This window comes from Corylus avellana, chromosome 1 (assembly GCF_965113065.1).
Source record: "Corylus avellana chromosome 1, dhCorAvel1.hap1.2, whole genome shotgun sequence".
In the NCBI taxonomy this organism is placed as follows: Eukaryota; Viridiplantae; Streptophyta; class Magnoliopsida; order Fagales; family Betulaceae; genus Corylus; species Corylus avellana.
In genome coordinates this window covers 17465170-17488118 of record NC_142490.1, presented here as the reverse complement: position 1 = coordinate 17488118, position 22949 = coordinate 17465170, and the positions used below count along the sequence as shown (strand labels likewise).

Here is a 22949-nt window from a genome sequence, read left to right as displayed (position 1 = left end):
GATATAGGGTGACATTTTTGTAATGTGTTCAAATGTCACACACTATCACCAGTTTACTTGCTTACTTAGGTCTGAACTCTGAACAAATCAATCCACTTGTAAACATTGCTCACAGAGGCAGGACAAGTCGGTATTAGACGATAGGACATCGACAACAAATCAAGAGAGAGCTAAAAATAGTAAGTCTAAAGGAATAAGAATAATTGACTGCCATGTAAATATTAGTGTTGTTGAGATATTGTTAATTTGTTATCAAGATCTCCTGCATATGATCATAGTTATCCATATTGTCTTTTACTGGAAATGAATGCATAATACTTTATGTTTTTTTTTTTTTTAGAAGAACATTACAAGATGTTCCTCTCTCCATAAATAATACGCCAGCAATATACTTTTGTGTGAGTCTGAGTCACTTATATTTTTTATTATAATATATTTTGTTATGTATCAATGTATGTGATGGACTAATGTTCTAAGATTTGTTTAACAACCCAAATAATGTCTGCAAGCCAGGTACATGCATTTCAAGTTTCTTGAATCCACTTAAATTTACAACAAATTAAAGTCAGTAAACTAAGAACTGCTTCCAACAATTTAAAAATTAATAAACTATATTGAATATTTTTTATGCATTGTCTCAGTTGGATTTTAAGGTTTATTTATTTATTTCAATGTAAAATATTTTGAAATACTTTGCTGCATATATATGTGCATGTTTGGAAAATGAGGCCAACCTAAACATTTTCAGTTAAGTGCAAAAATACCATCTTTGTTCTTAATTAATGGCTATTTTTTTTAAGGCCTAAATATTTTGATCCATAATTTATCCCTTTAAATCCCTTTGTCCAAAATTTTGCTTCAATAATAAGCACTATTCTTTTAAACTAATTACTGGAATAAAATATAGTTGGTGAAATGTCTTAAGAGTTCTAGATAATATTGATTCAAAACATGTATTCTTGTCCTTATTTGTTTGTCTAATTTTTTTTCTCTTCAGCATAGCAGCCCTTGAGACTATGTTGTCACAAATAGCATGTGGCCATCGATCTGTTGGGAAAATATATTTGTTTCATTTTTTAATCCACAATTTTTGCTTTTAAATCCTTTGTCCACAAAGTCTCCATCATTGGCATTGACTTTGTGATAATGATGGGGTCTTAGGTTTTTGTTATAAATTATCCTCAAGGCCCGACAGAAACTGCATTGCAGTACTCCTTCAGGTTGGATTGATTTGTTCAGAAAGAGTGTACCAGTACTCTATTATTCACTGATTATCTTATCTATACAGGTATTTGTTTGTCTAATATTATCATGATCACCATCATGCATCTATCTTAATTTGTCTCATTAATCCATGTACATGCACCAATTATATTAATATATCATGAATTTGAGTTAATTACTTGAAAGTGCTTTGATTTATGATAAATATCATTGCTAATAAAATTTTCTTTTGGAAACCGTGAAACCCAATATATATATATATATATGGATTTTTGGGTTGCAGTTCTTTTATTCAGGGATCGAGCAAGATATGGAAGATTTAAATGTCCCCAACAGATTTTTTGGAAGTAAAATTGCATGTTGAAATTTGTCCAAGGATTATATATGTTTGATAGACAACAGTTTATCTATTGCAATTTAAGGGCTACTACATCCTATCATATCATCGTAATGAGATGATAGGATGATCAAATCCTTAGACAGAAATTAAGGTCAAGCGTTCCACATGATCAAATCCTTGGACAGACGTTTTTTTTTTTTTTTTCTTTGCATTCTGTGTCTATTTCGCATATATTTCTATTGAGTTGGTATACCATATCTATCCACCATTCTTTCTTTCTTTTTTTTTTTTTTGTTTTAATCTTAATTAAGAGTGGATAGAGCATATCAACCTAATGGTTATATATGTACTCAAAATAAACACAGAATGCAAAGAAACATTTATCTCTTTTAACAACGAAAAAGTATAAAGAGAAGCAGAAAATAGTCAAAGCAAAATTAACTTTTCTATATTTTCTTAATTTTCGTATATATATTTCAGTATTATTTCACCCGAAACCTAGTTCCGTACGTAGTATATCATCTTCTTTTGTTAGTGATGTGAAACAAAGGGTCAGTGAAAATGCTAAGTGTACATCTCATAGCATTCTCTTTGTTTTTTTTGCTTCGTGTTTATTTTATTTTATTTTTAAAAGTGAATGTGCCACACATATAAGAATGCTAGACACGTGACAATGCATAATAGTATTTCTCGTAATTGTTATATAATTATAATATTATAGAGTATTTAATTAGATGAGTAATACTATTTAGTAGACTCTTATATATAACTTAATAATGTGAGAATAAAAATTAGTCATTGGATCAGCACTTGTGATAAGAGAAAAACCAAAATCAAAATCTAATTTTTACTCCACATTATCTCAATTATATGACAATAGTATATAAGTCTACTAAATAGTGTTATTATTAATTAGATTGAGCTAGAGTTTCAATTGTCTTTTTTACTTTAATAACAATATATATAGAAGAGAAGTATGGAACCTTACATGACAGGGTTTTCCTCTAAGCTAACTTCCTCCAACTTAATTTATAATAATGACATGTCTTTTGAACATGTGAGAAACATAATATTTTTAATAATATGGACAAACTTGAGAAAAAAAATTATTAAAAAAACATGTGCATCTCCTGTGTTATTAAAAAATCATGTGTTTCTCGGTTTTCTCCCATATTCAAAAAATAATTACGTTGGAGGAAGTTCCTTCAACTTAGGTTGGGTTTTTATCATTGGGATTATGCCGCCTAGAAAGGTAAATAGCTATAAATAGCTGCTTTCTTTTATTTGGATGATGCCACAAAGAAAAAAAAAAAAAAAAAAGGACAATTAACATTTTTAAGAAACAATTATCTCCACAACATCACAATAATTTTGAAAAATAGAAAAACTAGATATTATAACAATTTTTTTTTAAAAAAAAAAATTAAGGCTTACATCGAACTTCTTTATAAGTTTTAAATATGTTATCAAACTTTGACATGTATTTATTTTCTCAATTTAAACTTAAGTAATCAAATTATCTTTCTAAATTTTTATATTTGGATTTTTCTTTTTAAGTTAATGTGTTGATGAATATGTATACAATGTTTATATATTTTAATTTTGTAAACTATATAATTGTAGTTAATGTGTTGATGATTATATAGAAAATTCAAAATATAAAGAATTGTCTAAATAAACTAAATAACTTAACGTAAAAAATAAATTACAAGTTACATTTATATATTTTAAATGGTAATTATGTAATTTTTAGTTATTCATTTATTTTATTTATATAATTTAATAATTTCAACAATTAATTTAGTGTCGCGTCATGATGTGTGTGGATTTGAGAGTAGGGGAGTGGCAGTAGATGTGTTTATAGCATTTCTATATATACTTTATAGAGATATATATATATCATTGAGTTGTTGAGCAATATTCTTTGGTGCCATTCGTGACGCAGGGCGTTTGTGCTAGAGTACTAATTACACTTACTGATACTACAAGCTAGGGCAAAATGGCTGCATCTTGGAATCCTTACCAACGCCTTACACCAGGTTTTTTCCTTTCAATATATATATATATATATTTGTCATATTGAAACATTAGATATATCTGTGTGTGCGTGTTTGGATTGGATATATCATGTTATGTCATTAATTACCAAATTTTAATGTTATGTCAATAATTTGGGTGTACATTTCAAGGCTTTAAGACATATTAATTAAAACTACTTGGGACTTGTTGAGTATTCTCTGGTGCCATTCATGATCGTGACTAATTAATTATACTTATGGGCTATGTTTGTCATTGGTCTTGAAAAAGGAAGTGGCCTGGAACTGTAACAGATTTGATTGATGTAAAAAAAACAAATAAGAATGTTTTGAATGAAAAAGTTAAAAAAAAAAAAAAAAAGTTTTATAGTGATTTTTTTAATTGAATAGTAATAAAAAGTGATTGATGTAACGTAAAAAATAAGAATGTTTGTTAAATATACTAGAGAGATATATTGAAGAAGAGTGAGAAAGAGAGAAGAGAGAGTGAAAGCATATAATGGACTACAATATTGTAGTAAGACTGGTTATGAAGTATTATAGAAACTTTTATTTGTAAAGAGGCTATGAGTGATAGACAAGTAATCCTAGTAAACTAAGGAAACCCTATAATAATATCTAATATATTCTCTTAACAGTTGGGGGTTGATTTTGAGAAGAATAGTATATAATTTTTTTTGAGTCTATTGGCAAACAGAGCCATGATAGCTATTGGCAAGACAAGTGAGCAGCAATACCCAACAGGCGCTGGCACCAAAGAATGCCATATATGTTGTCTTGTTGCCATATTATAATTAACTTGCAATCCGTGTGTGCGTGTTTGCATGTATCATCTGTCTCATAAATTGTTATGATATATATGTATGTGTCGTTTAAGGTGTCGGTCTAAAGAAATGACGCTAATGTTAATTTGTTATTGAATATTGTAGCAGCGGACTTGATACAACAGGCTCGAGCGATAAATGCTTGGTTGCCAAGCATGCAAACTAAGATGGATAATCTCACTAACAATGTGGAGGCATTGCGTCGTGCATCGGATCCAAATGCAATGGGTACCAACCACTGATGAGGATTAGACTTGGAAGATTGAATTAATTATACTACTTGTGCTGTAATATTTGCTGTTTGGTGCACTGTTTTATAATTAACCAAACAAATCTATCCTGTTTATTTTAGTTTCTATGTTATGTATTTGGTTGAAGTTAAATGTCTTATCTTTATTACTATATATATGTCATGTTTACTGTCTAAAGAAATGACGCTAAACTTAATTTGTTATTGAATGTAGCAATAGCGCTTACGCCTGAACAGTTGATGGCGCGTTTGGCAGAAATGGATCGAGAGTTAAACGCTATGTCCGCAAACGTGCAAGCTATAACCGAATTGCTTCGTCAAGTGGTTCGTCCAGCGGCGTCTACCTATCCATATTGATCGTATTATACTTGTGCTGTATTTGCTGTTTGGTGCACTGTTGTATTACCAAACAAATCTATCCTGTTTATTTTAGTTTCTATGATATATATGCTTGTGCTGTATTTTCTGTTTGGTGCACGGTTTTATAACCAATCAAATCTATCCTGTTTATTTTACTTTCTAAGTTACGAATTTGGTTGGATTTGAATGGCTTGTGGAGTATAAGTGTTAACTTACCACTTTTTTTAATAAGCTTAAGCTTTTGAGACAACTGGTGGTTTAATTTGGTATCAGATCCAAAGGTCTTAGTATCGAACCTTGACTTCGTAAAATCACCTTACATTTAAATTAAATATTGCACATGTTGGGCCTCACTTATTAAAAGGAAGTTTGAGTTTGCACGTGAGGAGAGTGTTAAAGTAATGATTAAGTGATTAAATTTATCTCTTCTTATTAGCTTAACCTTATGAGAAAAGTGGTGATTTAACAAGAAGAAATAGGAATAAATGCAAAATCAGATCATGTGGTTGGCATAAATTACAATTCACTTCATGTCGGATGAAAGTGAACTTAGAGATCATTGTGATATGCCAAAAAAAATATATTTAATTCCTAGAGTCAAATTTCATTAAAACATTTGATGAATTCTGTTAGATATATGATGTCATGTCAATACCAATAAAATTGTCATGTCAATACCAACAAAATGGCGCTGAAAGATTTTATTTCGAAAATGAAAAAGAAAAAACCCAAATGTATTAATTACAACTTGTGGTGAAAAATCATATCACTTAGTTGCATTCTAAGATGTTGGATGAAGTAATTTATCTCATGACCTATACATATGTGCAGCAAGTGGAATTTTGTCTTTTTTTTTTTCCTTTGTGTGTGAGCATGTGTGTTTCTAATTGTTCTTTTGCTTCATTATTTGTTATTATTGTTTTGGCCTACAGAAGGTGATACTTTGGCCTAAGATAAGTCAAAATTGGTGCATTCAGATATATGCAGAAGGTGTGCTTAAGAGAACATTCACAATGCAGGCTTTGCAAGATAACATGGTACGAAAAATGTTAGGGGTACTAAATTTTTTACTAAGATATAATACCAAGATGTTGTTGAGCATATTCATTGGAAATGATCAAAATAATTAATAAAGATAAATGTTACGGGTTCCAATGAATATGCTGCACATCATCTTGATATCCATCTCTTGGTAAAAAAAATTGGTATCCATAAGATTTCTCTAAACACATTCGCAACACTTTTCCCTATGTGATGCTGAAAACTAAGATTGTTATAACAACATATAATAGCTGCAGAAACAAAATTAAAAAACACATGCATAAGTAAAATAACACTAATGTCAGTTTTCCCTTGTTGAATAATAAACTTATTATTATTTTTTTTTTTGGTAACAAACTGAATTCCATTAAAACATCAGAAAGATACAGGACAAACACATTAAGCTACACAGCTTAGACAGATTAACCCAATCCAAATAGACTATAAACTCCTCAAAGAAGGTGCAGATGGAGGACATCTGCGAATGCAGCCCGAGAAAACCCTTGCCGCAGCGCAATTTGATGGATAAAACCATCGGGAGTACGAATACTCCATAGAAGCATCTAAACAGACTTTCACAAAAGCCATGGAAATTTAGATGCACGGTAACAGTGGAAAAAAGGTTTCCAAAAAGAAACCAAAAGAAAGGGAAAAAAATCCACAACACTTATGAGGAGTCTGAAACCTAATCGGATCGGGGTTAACAAAAAACAAAACAAACAAGTTACAGAATAGTAACACAACAGCTTTACAGAAAATAAAAGCAAGCTAAAAAGCAAAGTAAAATGTCCAAAAACTAGCAACGACGGAGAAGTCAGAGACGCTCGGGCCCACGAACCGAAGAGGGTACCAGAAGATCGGCATAGGAGGTGGGTGGAGGTAGAGCAATGAGAAAGAGGCCTCTCATGCCAGCGCGTGGGGGACACGCGCCTGGGAGTAAGATCTACTCGTAGGAGCATGTTAAACACGCATCGGTGCGTGGAGGTCGGATGGGTGGATCGTTGGTGGCAGGCGTAGGCGGAGATGGCCAGGAACCCAGTGGAGTGGCTCGTGTGCATCCAAGAAGTCCTGAAATCAAAAGAATAGATTTTGAAAAAAACATATCCAAAGATTTCAAGAAAAAAACTAAACCCAGACTTGGAGAGGCTAAAGATGGTAATGGTCGAAGGTTTTGCAGTGGAGGATGGACCGTTGCAATTTTTAGACAAAGATAAGGCCTCCAAGGAGGCAGATAGGGTCTCCAAAGAGACGATTTTAGCCTCTGAGGAGGCTAGAAAGGGTGTGAGAGGGGAGAAAAAGGAAATAGAGAAAAAACAAAAGGGGAGGTGGGGGGGAGGAGGAAGCCATCTTGGAGGCTTCCTCCTCCAAGACTGCCGAGAATGAGCTTGGGAGATTTTTCTAGAGGAGAGAGAATCACAGGGGGAAAAAGATCCAATTTTCTGTCTAATGAACTTAATTTTAAGAACATTTAAGTTGAGTCTTTTTATATTCTTGTATGTTACTAAGTGACTTGAAGAGGTTGTGTAGCATTTAATATTTGAGTTAGGTCATATTCTCATATGTTACCAAGTAATTTGAAGAGGTTTTGGTTTTTCAAGAGTTATTTCACATAAGAGTTACATGTTAGTTATATGAGATATAAATGAATGAAATTATTTCACATACGAGTAACATGCGAGCCATGCATGTTGCATTGGCATTTTTTATTTCTAAACTTTTGTAATGTATTAATGCAGTGATGCACTAATATCTTAGGATTAGTTAACAACCCAAATAATGTCTGCAAGCCAGTTATATGCATTTCAAGTTTAAGGAATCCACGTAAATTAATCTAGTACAGCAAAGTCCCTTAATTCAGATCCTAAATACTTGGCTGTCAAGGAACTTATTAGATTAGAATAAGTCAGTTGGTATCATATCTTAGGCAACCTACATCAATTGGTATCAACTCCTAGTATAGCGTTTTCTTGGGGTGACTTTTAATGAGTTTTCATGGCTAGTGATGGTGGTAGCGGTCGTGGTCTAGATGGACAGTGAAGTCCCCTACAACAACAGAGAAAAGAAAAGAAAAGAAAAGAAAAAAAAACAACACATATTTTAATTCATTTATCAAAAAAAGACATTCAATATGAAAGATATCTCTCGTCATTTTTAGCAAAGGCAGGTTGCATGGGATCGCTACCCAGCAGCACAAAATTTAGAGATACATATGCAATACTGACAATCATAATTTAGAATCCAGTTTCGAAAACCTGCATCACAATCCTATTCTAATTTGGGAACACCATGGCGTCAGAATGAAGCATGGAAACTTAGGCTTCAAATTTGAGCATCCATAAATTTTTAGCACTCTCACGGCCTTGACTGTTTGTTATCAAAGCCTCAAGCCCATTTGCCAACTCCATCTCATATGAAGGAGGGAGATGAATTTTTCGAGAGTGATTCATCAGTAGATTGGGACTTACAACCGATCTATGACGTCTATCCTGATGAATGTGATCCATTTGAGGAGTTATGCTTTTTGGTTGATACCATTAAAACTATTGAAGAGAATGATATCCACCGTGTGTTTGACGAAAGTTCAAAGAGTGAAATATCTTAGTGGGGTGTTGAGCAAATTAATTATGTTGATTTTCTTGAGTTTGAAATTTTTTTGTCAAATTTTCCTAAACAAAATCTTGATGTTGGTTGACATGTCGGAGGAATTTGATTTTTGTTGCGGTCTAGAAAGAATTGGTCATTTTTTGAAAAGTTTTACTAATAGTAAATTTAAGACCCTAAATCAAGAGCTTATAAAGGGTAATTTATCTCAAGCTACTGCGACAAACTTCCGATCTTCTACTTAGAGCCATGTTATGATGGGTTGCAAGTTAATGTTTCTCTTCTGCTATCAAGTTGACTTGCTGTTGAGAGGTACAGGATGGAAGAAATTGCCTAGACATCCGGAAGATCGAGGCAAAAATTATTTGAATTTGGGGATGACTTCTTTCCAACATGCGAGACTGATCCAGGAGAATCAGTATTGAAATTGGCATATATCAAATTGATATTGCTGGAATCTCTTGAGAGAGAAGAGCAACACAAGCATGGTAAGAATTGGGATAAGTTTTGAGGATTATTTTTGGAATAGTATATTTTGCTTTGTCTAGAGGTTATGCTATTTTGCTTTGTCTCCACGTTTGAGGATTAATTTTATATTTTTATTATTTTATTTTTCTCTAAGTAATTTGATTGGAGAGCACTCAAAATTAGCCTATATAAAGGCATATGGCCTGTGTATTATTTTTCAATTCAGTTGTGAAGTATTAATCAAATTTCAGTCTTTCAGAGTTATTCTCTATTTTATTTAGAGAGGCTAAGGTCTTTTTGTTCTTGAATCATTATTTTCTCTCTTCTGTTAGATCAATTATAGCTCTATTTGACATTTTTTAGTTTGGAAAAAAGCATATATATATGATTCGAAGTTGAGGATGAATTCTTTATACAATTAAAACTGTCGAAATAGCACTAATTTCATTAAATAATGAGTATGTATACTATGAATCTCTACATTTATTCCCTAAAGAAATAATAAATAGACGTAGACAAAAGGAATAAGTTTTATATATTGGTCTTGTTCAGGTAACAGTTAAACCCCCCCTCCCGAATCTTGTGTGGACATGAAAAAAAAAAAAAAAAAAAAAAAAAAACAGTTAAACCTCTAACCAAGCAAGGATTAAGTGCTAGTGTTTTGTGTTAAAGAGATGATAGACATCATAATTTATATAATTCATTACTAGAAATGATTGAATCAAGTTTGTATTTATGAAGGACCTATTTTATTTCAAGGAAGACTACTTTTTCATTAAAAGTTGATGCAAGTAAAACTGTCCCAATTATGTGATATATTTAGAGCAATAATAAAAAAAGGAAAACTAAAAAATAAAACTAGTTGGGACGACGTAAGGCATTTCACATTTGGATATTTCTCAAATAGAGCCTTAGCAACCTTCCAATTACCTTTTAGGGCAGCTTGAACAGAACTGCCATGGTATTGAAATCTTCTTGTCCCTGGAAATTTGGAACCAGCAGACAGAATGACATATGAACTCCTACATTTTGGTGATAAATCATACCATTTAGATACAAAAGAAGCAGCAAGATAAAATATCTAACAAGGCAACAAATGAAAACTTTGATAATGCATTTATTAATTCAGGGCATTACTTTATTAATAGTGAAGAATTTAATGTTAAGATCTTAGAAAGAAATCTATAGGATTGGAATATTCCTCAAGTACCCACTAGATAAATTTATAAAAACTTTACTTTCTTTTCAAAATTATTCGTTTTAACCGACCATATAATTAAATCTGAGTATGAATAAAGAAACAATGGATAGACAGAGACAAAAGTTTTCAACAAGGAGCCCACTTCTAGGGTTCCTTTCTAATTGACTGCCGTGCAATTATAATAGTCTTCTTTAGATTATATATGTTAATTATTTGTTCTCTAGATGCATATCTTGTCGGACCAGGATCCCCTCGAATCCTAAGGAGAATTTGAAATTGTCAAATCCTCTATCCTGACCATTCATTGCAATCCAACATACTACAACATCCCACTAATAGGAAAATAATAAAATATTATTTACATTTAATTTTTTTTAGCCCTTGGGGTGGCCGAACCGTCGAAATCACCCCTTGGCTCTCAACAGGGGTGGCGGCCACCACCTTTGGCCAGCCACCCCATTTCTTTTTAAATTTTTTTATTATTTTTATTTTGATGTTTTTCTTTTTTTTTTTAAATGAAAATAATAATTTATTATTTTTTTTAGTGGAATGTTCTGGACCGTCGGATAAAAATGGACGGTCCAGATTAAGGATTTGAGAATCTCAAATCCTCCTTAAAGATTCGAGGGGATCCTAGTCGTATCCTGTCCTAGTTAGTTATCCAAATTGTCCTTTCCCGTAAATGAATGCATAATATTTTATGCCTTTTTCTCTACCTTTCACACTCTATAAAATGTTGCTCATCTTAATTGGACAGGCTCATCTAATATGTATATGATTTCAAGGCAGTGAATACTTCTTGATCGTTATCTTGTCCACTACCACGTACTAGAGAATGATGTCCTCTGAGGTCGACTAAATTTTCGTAAACGTACCAAGTTGTAATTTAATACCAAGTTGTTCCTTTCAATAATACATTAATACGCCACCAATATGATTTTGTGTGAGCTTGAGTCAATTATGATCGAGTCATGCATGCATGTCGCATTGGCATTTTTTATTTCCAAAATTTGTTGTCATGTATTAATGCATATGATGCACTAATATTTTAGGATTAGTTAACAACCCAAATAATGTCTGCAAGCCTGTTATATGCGTTTCAAGTTTAAGGAATCCACTTAAATTTAGTACAGCAAAGTCAGTTAATTCAGATCCTAATTAAATACTTGGCTGTCAAGGGACTTATAACTAGGATTAGAATAGTAAATGTAAAAAGAACATAAATTATGCAAACAAATAATGTCTGCAAGCCTGCCAGTTGTAGAATCCACATTATAAATTTACAACAAATTATAAGTGCGCTAGCTACATCAATTGGTACCAACGCCTAGTTGTGCCGCATCGGTCAGTATTATAGCGTTTTGTTTTTGTTTTATTTTTATTTTTATTTTTATTTTTAACATGTTCATACAAGAGGAAAGAAAGGAAAGAGGGTGATTCAAACTAGTAATCTCTACTTCATGAGATGTGGTCCTCAACCGATTAAGCTACCCCTTGAGCATATTAGAGCGCTTTCTTGAGCTAACTTTTAATGAGTTTTTGTAGCTAGTGGTTGCAGTCAACATGGATAGATTTGAAGGAGAAAGTCCCCTAGCCTACCATAATATCTGTTCTTTTTGTTGGCACGGTTAAGCCGAGGGTTATCTTCCTACAAACCAAAATTTAACATTTTAAATGGTTTTAGGGTTGCTAACATTGTTAAATAGGCCAAAAATTTTCTACACTTTCCTACTTGGTAGTTGGTTGCATATTCGTTCAATAGTTGTGAAATAATTTAAGTAACAATGGTTAATAAAAAGACGGTTCAAAAATAACCAAAATTTGATATATAAAATGGTTTTAGAGGATAGCTAAATTTGTCATACGTAGTATTTTATGACTCCTTCTCCTATTAATTTTTTGTTTAGTGTTGGTTTAATTCGGTCCACCAAATCGTTCCATAGGACAAAAATTAATAGTTGTTTAAATTTAATGAATTCCTATATAAATTATAATTTTTATTTTTTTATCAAGACGTTTTCGTAAAAATATTTTTAAAATTAAATTATAATCAAAAGCCTCCACATAGCACAGGTTATAAGATAGTATTTACAAACCACAATTAGCGTTGATGGAATACTTAAGATAAATACCAATCAATTGTCTTTACATGACCTTTCCTTTTTCAGGATCACTTGAACCTCTGTCAATTTTCTCTTCGTCTTGTTTGCCTTGCATCTTCCGCTAAAAGTCTATGTTGATTTGGCCAAAAAAGAAATCTAGAATTGTATGTTGAGAGGAATGTATCAACCCAAAGCTTACGGTGTAGCAGAACAAACCAAATAATTGGGACACTAGCCAAAGTGATTACAACAATCGGAGCCCATGCCTTTACGCTTTTATACACCAAAAAGCAAGTTGCGCTAAAGGCTACCATCATGCCTGCCATGGAGATGAAGAGCGTGGCAAGTCCAAACACCAACTTTGAAGGTAATGACTTTAAGAACTCCTCTTCTGTGTAATGTGACGTGAGAATTGACAAGAAAATTACTATTGACATTGAAGAGAAACACAATGCTATTACATCTGATATGAAGAATACGTTAAACCAGCTACTTCTCAAAAGAATAGGATTGCCTGTTAGTTGATCGCTGCCACCTGGTACAGTGAAGGCTGCAGCAAAAACCACAGTGACAATCAATGTTGCGACTAGCATGCAATAGTTTGCTGTGTCCCTCATCCACTTTTCACCCTCTTTTTGCAAATATGAATGTGTCTCTATAAATACTTCCTTAGGTGTTTTGTTGTCTACATTCAAGCTATTCACGCATGACCTCGGAACAATCTCTTCTGTCTCCTATAGTTTGAACAAGTATAAATTGATAGGTAATAGTTAAACCATTATATATGCAATCATAAGGAAAAAAATAATAATAATAATATTATCGCTCACCTTAAACCACAAGAACTCCCGTTGCAATTGAAGGGCTGGTCCTGATACGATATTTCGTCGATGTGAAGGAGCCAATCGTCCAGCTAAATGCAACATGTTATCTTTGGTGTAAAAAGTTTCATAGGCTGCAAGACTATCCTTGTTACCGCCTATCTCATATATTAGATTGAACACACTCTCTTGGCGATATAAAACAGCAATATGAAATATGCTCATTCGATTTTGGTGTTGTTGCCATAAAAGGTCAGGATAAGAGCGTGCAAGTGCAATTAAAAATTCAACATTTCCAACTTTTGCTGCTTCAAAAATTACATCCACATCATAGCTATCTAAGTTTGATGGCAACTGTTTCTCTGGATTGTGAACACTTTTCCAAAGGTCATCAACTAAGTCATTATAGTTGCCTCTTGTTTTCGTCAAAGCTTTGTTATGGACACCTTTGAACCCTATGGTTGAAAAAAGAATCTATTCAGAAATGAATTGGTAATAATGAAATATTAAATATATTTAATTATTTAACCAATATCCATAATAAGAAATTATATTGAAATGTTTATAAAATAAAAATGCAGAGATGACTAAAGCATTTGATGCAGCTAGTCATGTCCTAATTACTCACTTCTTAAGATATGTTTTGTCTTTGCATAACCCAGGCGCTTTAATTCTCTTCTATCTTTTGAATTTAAGTAAAAAGAAATGCTAGCTTTGTCCAAAAAAGAAAAAACACTACCCCATGTCCAATTGTGTGCTTATAAAGGAAACAGTTACAAGCAAATATTACAATAGATTGAGACTTATAAAATAGAAAATAATTTATCTCATAGAATTTTCCTTAGTTTAGAAGTAGATACCATCTAAAGATTTAATGAAATCAAATAAGAGCATTTTCTTGTGCCAAGGTCCTCAAGTTGTGATTAACGTAATAAAAGAACTGCTTGGGGAATGTCGTGTGTATATATATATATCCCTGCAAATAAAGAAGTTTGGGATGGATGGAGGCAAACAAACAGGAATTTAAGCGACTCTTCCAGAATGATGGTCGACTTTCGCTGCCAATTGCAAAAGTTTTCTTGGCCAACTCTTTCAAAGCTGTCCACCCATATGGGCCATCTCCATTTCCCGGCAATTGCTAATTCTGTATCCTCTTTCACAATTTTCAATGCAATATCTGTCCATAAAAATGGCACATTAATTTGATCATTGTAAAAGGTTAATTAAAGATCTGTTTGGGATTGCGCGGTTTCAATAAGTCTGATTTTTAAAATTGTATTTTTAAAATAGTAAATTTTTAAAATCGTAAAAGCATTGGGTAGAATATGTTAAAAAATATATATATTTTTTTATCAAATATTTGTTATGCAAAATCATAATTTTGGTTTATATTCACACTGTTTCAAATAAGGGTTATAGTCAGACGTAGGGCTTACCATACATATCAGTGCAAATAGTATAATGAAGCAGGTTAATGCGTTGAAGACGATTCAACCCTGGAAAAGTCTTAGAGAATAGATGCGAGACCATCTTTTTCTGTCCTAGATAAGCTGCAACGTGGAGTGGCATTTCTTCTTTCTGATTAGGGATGGATAGCAGTTTTTGGTTTTTTCCCACCAGCTGCTCAGCAATATCGATGTTTCCTGATTGAGCAGCAGAGTGAAGGGCCGTATATCCATAACTGGTTTCCAATTCTAAGTCCTTCGGCTCCATCAATTCCAACAATTCTTTTACAAAAGTGGTGTGTTGTGCAGCTGCCGCAATGTGAAGTGCTGTCGCGTTCTCCCTCGTTATGGGAAGTCGAACACAGTCTAGGTTTTTCTGAAGAAACTTCTTAGCAGCCGGCCAATCAGCTTTTATGGCAGCTTGAAGGAGGGGAGCACCCTTGGCACGGTTTCTAAGTAACTTTTTTTCCTCTGGAAGTTTTAAATTTTTTATTTAAAAAAAGAAAAAGAGAAGACCCAAATGTATTAATTACAACTTGTGGAAAAAAATCATGACACTTGGATGCATTCTAAGATGTTGGATGAACTAATTTATACGTATGTTTAGCAAGTGAAATTTTGTCTTCTTTTTTCCTTTGTATGTTCTTTTGATTCATTATTTGTTATTATTGTTTTAGCCTACAGAAGGTGACATTTTGGACTAAGCTAAATCAGAAATGGTGCATGCAGATTTCAGATATAATATATGCAGAAGGTGTGCTTAACAGAACATGCAGATAATTAAATTCGGTCACCTGTTATGAACAAAGAGAAAGAGAGAGGTACACTTACTTTCAAGATCTTCACTTGGGCTTGGGGACTTTTCTTTTGATGTCCCAGCTGAATTATTGCTTGCTGTAGATATTTCAGAAGTACTAGTTGGCATAGTTGAGACATTAGAGGCCGATGTTTTAGAAGGAGTAGAGCTGTAGGACGAACCTTTTTATATTTTAGGAGAAAATATTGATATTAAGATGTTGTAAAGCTTATTCATTGGAAATGATTAAAACAATTAATAAAGATAAATGTTACGAATACCAATAAATAAGCTAAACATCATTTTGGTATTTTTTTTTTTTTAATTTTTATTTTATTCAAAGCGGGAGAGGGGGAAAAGAATATCATCATTTTGGTATTCATCTCTTGGTAAAAAAATTTTGGTATCCAAAGCATTTCTCTAAATGCATTCGCAACACTTTTTCATATGTGACACCGGACAGAACTAAGATTGTTGTAACGTATAATAATAGCAAAAACAAAATTAAACACATACACATGCATAATTAAAATAACATTGATGTCGGTTTTCTGTTGCATCACTAAGATAAATCGAAATTAAACTCAAGTCACCTGTTATGAGTCTTATGACGTAGCAAAAGAGAAAGAGAGTGACACTTACTCGCATTAGTTTTACTTTCGAGATCTTCACTTGGGCTTGGGGACTTTCCTGATGTCCCTGCAGAACTTGACATACTTGAGTGATGACTATTATCTCCGTCTTCAGCTACTTGATGGACTGCATTATCATCAGAAGACTATGTTTTAGAACGACGAGAGCTTGTCCAGAAGATCAGTCCTTTGACATGTTTCATCTGGTTTTTCATAATCTTTTCTTCTACCAGAATTGCAAAATAGTAAATAAGAACCACCATGACAAAAGTGCCTAGATTTTGATTTACGAATTCGAAAGAAGAAAAAAAGGTATGATCGATGCTTGGCTAATGTTAAAGATTGAAACAATATACTGATACAAAGGTAAGGAGAAAGAGAAAAATGCTAAATTCATGACGATAACATCAACAATTATGGTGAAGATTTATACAGGTACCTTGACATTACTTACTGTTCGAATTCTAGTCGTTACGGATTGAGCTTGAGAGCCTCTTGAGCCTTTTGATACTCAATCTTGCAGGAGTTTTGGCCAAAAGGTGGAGTAGATTTGTAAGATAATATTTATCATTATATAGAGAAAAAAACAGATGGACAAAAAAACACTACTTGGTAGTCAAGGACATGTACTTTTTGAAAGTTGTTTTCTTCTCTATGGCAACTTTTCTATGTTAATTGAAGGGGAAACTTCACTTTGGCCCCCTAAACTTCTACTCGATTTTACAAAGTTCTCCTGAACTTTCAAATCTCTCATTTTGGACCCCTGAACTTTCAATTACTCTCAATATGGACCCCTCCGTTAGATTTTAAACGTTACATGACATTTATATCCCTGACTTTTGTATAAAATTTCAACTTCCAAAACTTTTTTTACTTTAAAAAAAATGAAAATCAAGGATATTTTGGTCTTTTTTTTGTATTTTTAACTGCTAAAATTAAAGGCATGGTTCTAATTTAGAGTAATTGAAAGTTCAGGGGTTCAAAATGAGAGATTTGGAAGTTCAAGGGGGGTTTGTAAAATTCGGTGGAAGTTCAGGGAGCTAAAGTGAAGTTTTCCCTTAATTAAATAAGGGCTTCTTTAAGAGGCTTAAAAGTGCTTTTAACACTCAAAAAGTTTGTTTAAAGAAAAAAAATATTCATTTGGTAAAGAAATTAAAAGCGCTTTTAAGAGTCCAAAAAGTTTAAAAAATTAAAATGATTAAAACGTACTTTTGGTAAAAGCTTAAAAATAAAGCTTTTGTCAAAAAACGATTTTTAACTTAAAAGCTCTATTTCTCAAATGCAATCTCAAACTTGCTAAAAGAAAATAAACATGCATTTATATAGGCTAAGGTTTGAATATTCTCCAAGCAAAAATACTTGGAGAAAAAGAAAATATAACAATATCCCTAAACTTATGGACAAAGTAAAATACTCTTCAATTATTATGCTTGATTCTTTACATTCTTGTGTAGATACTATTCACACAGTTCTTCAAATATTATGCCTAATTCTTGCCACTTTTATCTTCATCTTTTCTGCTAAGATATTCTAATAGCATTAATTAAGTATCTCACAACTCAGCTATTGATTCGGTATCTTCTCCTGCATTAGTATCCTTGGGTTGGAAAGCATTTGTCCTTGGATGGATACCGCTATGACCCAGCCAAGACAACACAAGGCTGCCACCGGGACTTTGTTGGGACCCGACTGGGCCTCACCGGGACATTACTAGGACTTCGCCAGGACTCTATCGAGCCCCAACTGGGAGACCATCAAGCCCCTGCCAAGACCCTGCCTGGAAACCGTCGGGACGCCGTCGGACCGAGGTGGGGACATGTACTTATGTGTGTATATGCATGGTGGGGTTGTCCTGGTGCGCCAACGCCAAAATGTTTTTTTTTTTTTTTTTTGAAAAAATTATTTTAATATTTTATGCTGTGAATAAATATTGATTTTTATAAGTTAATATGATTGAGTGAAATATAAAAAATATTTGAGATTTTCCTTACACGTGCCGAAAAATGTATTCGATAGAAAACATATCCTGAAAACGATTTATCTGAAAACATTTTATGACAAGCTATTTTACGCCATAAAAAAACGGAGCCTAAGTATTCTTTGATGGAAGGTGTATGTTTGATCTAATCACTTTTGGAAGAAATTTAGATTTTTAGAATTTTGTAAAGAGTTTGTTGGGACAGCCTTGACAACGATATGAGACAATTGTGAAATAAATATATGATATATCTGGCATTTCTCTTTTATAAAACCTTCTTGAAGAACAGATAATTTTTCAAATATAGCGATAAGAATGAAACTTTGATGCATCCTTTGTGTAAGCCTCCCCAATAGCATAAAAACTCTTCAGGCTGTTTCCACATAACATGTCTAATGTACTTTATATAACTTGCCCTTATCTCTCTGCCATATACTTTGTTCAATGACTTCATGTACCACACAGCGATGACAAAAGAAAGTTGGAAACCAAACAAATCCACTATCTTCCCCCCCACCCATACAAAAATAAATAAAGCAACTCTACTATCTCCCAACCACAAAAATAAATAAATAAATGAAGCAACTCTACTATCTCCCCACCCACCCACCCACAAAAAAATTATGGTGTGCACCAACCACTAATAATAATCACTTTCACAAACTGAGGCGCCCTCGGTTGTGTAAAACACCTTGAGAAATGTAAAATGCATTTAACGCATACAACTAAGAGTATGTTTATGATTTTATTTGGCAATATAGCTTTTAAAATTAAAACATGCTTTTCAGCAAAAGCTTAATTTTTAAGCTCTCTATCACAATGTTAAGCAGGCCCTAAGCAACAATTAGTATTAGAAAATAAAAACTATTTAAGTAATCACCTCCCTCATAAGATTTGCCTATGTGCTTCAATTCCTATAAATTTAATGATTGATTTTTTCAAAAAGTAGTATGATATCAAACGGCCATAATGAAGAGATTTGACGAAGATGATGCTCACCCAAATATGACTTATCAAAATATGTGACAAGGTTATCAAAGTTTCAATAGGCCGAGTAAAATATATATATATATATATATATATATATATACATGATAGAAAGCAAGCACCTAATCATAATTAAGGTTTCATAAACTTGTTTATAGGTTTCAAAGTAGTTAGTATACACTAATTAATGTGGAATTTAACATATCTTGACCAAGGGAGCCCTTAGTTCCACAAAAACTAAGCATATCGTATGTGTCATTGTTCATTTTTTTTTTATATAAATAAATAATTTTCACTTTTCCTTTTTGTTTAAGTGAATAATCTTTGCCTTCGATCGATTTTCTTCTTTTGTGACCTGGCACTTTTGTCTTGCTCTTGCTTTGAATGACGATCCTTGCCGTTTGCTTTTTTAAGGTTCGCGTTTTGCTTTTTGCTTTTACGATAGTGCTTCATTTTTTTTTTTTTTTACATGACGATAATGTTTCTTGCTTTAGGAGTCTACTTATACACTTCTTGATTTTCGAACGCCAGTTACCATTTTCTCGTCTTTTTTCTATCTTTTAAATTTTTAATATTATGATTAGATTAATTGGCACTTAAGCCGACAAATCTAATGATACTATTAAAAATTAGAAAGAGTGGAAAAATGACCCAAAAGAAATCATCAAGCAATTATGTCCATTTTTTTTTTTTTTTCCGGCTCCCAAGTCCCAAAATGTGGGAGTAAAAAAACAAAAAAATGGAAATTCTGCGGCAACTTAAATCACAGTTTTTTCAAGGCCTATACAAAAATGGAAACGCTATGCACAATTTTCAAACACCGGACCGGCCATTGTTTTGTGTTCTTGGAGAATGTTTTTGTATCCCTATGCCTTATCTTTAACCTCTCCTAGATGCAAGTTCATTAACTCACGTAAAATCAAATATTTATTTTGTGTTGGAAGGTTATATTATTTTTTAGTGTTTTAAGAAGTATTTTCAATTTACACCATGACCTAATTAAACTTATCATCGTATTGAATTATGTGAATAGATGAGGAATGAGTATTAAAGTACATAAATTGTTGTGTACAAATTTATGGATCAGAAGTAATTGTTTGACATTTTGTTGCATTCGAAGCATTGAAATTTCTCAATTTTTTTTTTCTTTCTAAAATGATGAATTTTCTAAGACAAATTTATGGATTTGAAGTAAATGAATGCTTCTTATTTGTACAAATTTCATTGGGAGTGCTAGAATATAAACTAAATAATTAAATGAACAATTTTCTATTAGGTTAAGATTTTAAGACAAGTGGTGACTTAACAAGGTATTAAGCTAAAGTCTTGAGTTTAAATATTGTCTCAATCATTTACCTTTCTATAAATTAAGTTATTTTTTGTTAACAACAATTGAAGTTTTTAATTGAAAATGTTCGAACTCATGACCTTTGCTCTAATACTTATCCCAAAAGCATATTTAATTGAAATGGGGGTAAGTGATGGAGTTAAAGTTTGAATTCTTAGGACCGTTGGCTCTTATACCATGTTAAATTACTACTTATTCCAAAAGTTTAAATCGATAAGAAGATGTAAATTTAATGATTTAATTATTAGCTTAATAAATACCATGTTTTTTTTTTTTTAACAAAAATACCATTTTGAATCACCATTTATTCTAAAAATCTAGCTGAAAAAAAAAATAATAAACTTAATCATTTAAATAATATTCTAATATATATATATATATATATAAAATGTACGGATAAGAGCAAGAGTGTCAGGCAAAGAAATAAAGAGTGTGAACTAGTAATTGAGAATTTTTTTCCTATTTAGTGTCATACACTTATCGTCCTTGTGTATTAGTGATCTTTTAATATTTATTTTATTTTATTTTATTGAGTTACTATTTTTGGCCCTCTCCACACTTGATTTAACATAGAAGAGACCGTTCGATAATTATCGTGTCGATTCTCTATTTGTGTTAGAATTTATTGTTCTCTATTTCAAGTCAAATACAAATCATTGCATTCCGTTAATGTTCCAATTATCTACAAGAAAAAGAACCAAAAAAAAAATTAAATTAAATTAAATTAAATCCCTTTCTTAATACCACGATTTTTTTTTTTTTTTTTAACAAAAAAACATTTATGTTGAAGGTTCTTTTTTTAAAAAAGAAAAATAATTATAATTTAGGGTAATTTGTAATTTTGTGAAGTTATAGAGGTATAAGGATTATTTTATTATTTGGCCATCTGATTTAATCCAAAATCTTAGCCGGAGGACGGACACCGAAAAAATTGAAAGTTGAATATATTAAGGTTCCCTTTATTTCAACCTAAAATGTTTTTTGCTGAAAAAATTTCTCGGCATTTGAAGCGTATGAAAAATCACAAATATTATTTTATATTTTAAAACTCTGATAGTGAAAACATAAAATATTATTTTATATTCTCATTTAATCATATTCACAAGGTAAAAATTTCCACTTCTTGGCTCTTAAATGTGCCTTATTAAGTGAATTTGCGTTATGGGTGTGAGATTGGTTTCAATGTTATGTAGTGAACTCTGTAAGTATCAGAAGAGTACCGAATTCCTGATCACGAAGCTTCCCTTCCGGAGGCTTGTTCGTCAAATCTTCAAGGTGATCTTTCTTTCTTTTTTTTTTAAAAAAAAAAAAAATTAAAAAATTAAACAAAAAACTATTTTATTTTTTTGTTTTTAAAAATTTATATATATATTTTTTAGTTTTTTAAAATGTACATAATATGGATGGACATGAATAATTTTACTAACAGTGAAGGTGGAAAAATAAACCCAAAATTTGGAAGTCCATTCCCACCATACTTGCACAGAAAACATACATCCTCCAGACCCACCATGAGTTGACATGATTATCAATAAATGGCAGCCAGAAAACTAAAGTTGTCGATCATATTACTCTATTCAGGAATTCACCCAAATATCACATTTCAACAAAATAATTTTGACGAACGCATAAAATTAATCAGTTGGAAATAGAAATTTAATGCCACAATTTCATCAAAGTATGAATGTAAATGGTAGCTAGCTCACCAAGTCAATATATGGGCCCAACATCCTTCTTGCCTTCTCTTCATTTCTGACCTGAGAATTTTTCATATGAGAGTGGGGATATACATCGACAAGTTAATAGGCAGTATTGTACACCAAAAGTTTTAAGAGAATATGGAAAAAAAATTTCTTGAATAATGCTACACTGGCTTGCAGCTCTTTCAGGTAAGAATGCGCGCATTACAAATACATTAGGGAGGTAAAAGCAGAAATACCAATACTCGGACGGGAAATCCTTTCTTCTGTAAGATGTCAACTACTCTTCTACCCAGTTATTCTAAACTATTTGAATGGTAAATTAAAAGATATTTTTGGGTATGAAAAAATATCGAATATTTCATCTTGTAGATTAGTTTTGGTCATAGCGGTAACTCTTTTGTTGGTCAAGTAATTTGGTTTTAAGGAAACAAAATAATCTTTATAAATATGGACGGTTTTAGACTAATTTCTGTTAATTTTTGGTGGCGGATCTCAAATTTGTTTCGTGGATTGAGATCTAGCTAATTACCATGGTGCATTAGCTAGGTTTGAGCTTGTTTATTTTTAGGTTAATATAGGTAGCACCGTCTTGGGGAGGGTTATCCATGCACTTCTTTTCTCTTATTAAGTAGACTATTATACTATACTACCATACAACTATGGTGATGTACATGACAATAAAAATAAGTCATTGATTTTTTCTTCCTATAAGTCCTATTGTTTTAAATGGTGATTTTCACTGTCATATCATCATAGTTGTATAACAATAGTAGAATAGTCTACTTAATAACT

At 32.1% G+C, this 22949-nt stretch overlaps 1 pseudogene; it reads right to left on the bottom strand.

Annotated features, from left to right (window-relative positions):
• Positions 1-12530: 12530 nt before the first annotated feature.
• Positions 12531-15638, bottom strand: LOC148588017 (uncharacterized; annotated as a pseudogene).
• Between the last annotated feature and the right edge of the window lie 7311 nt (positions 15639-22949).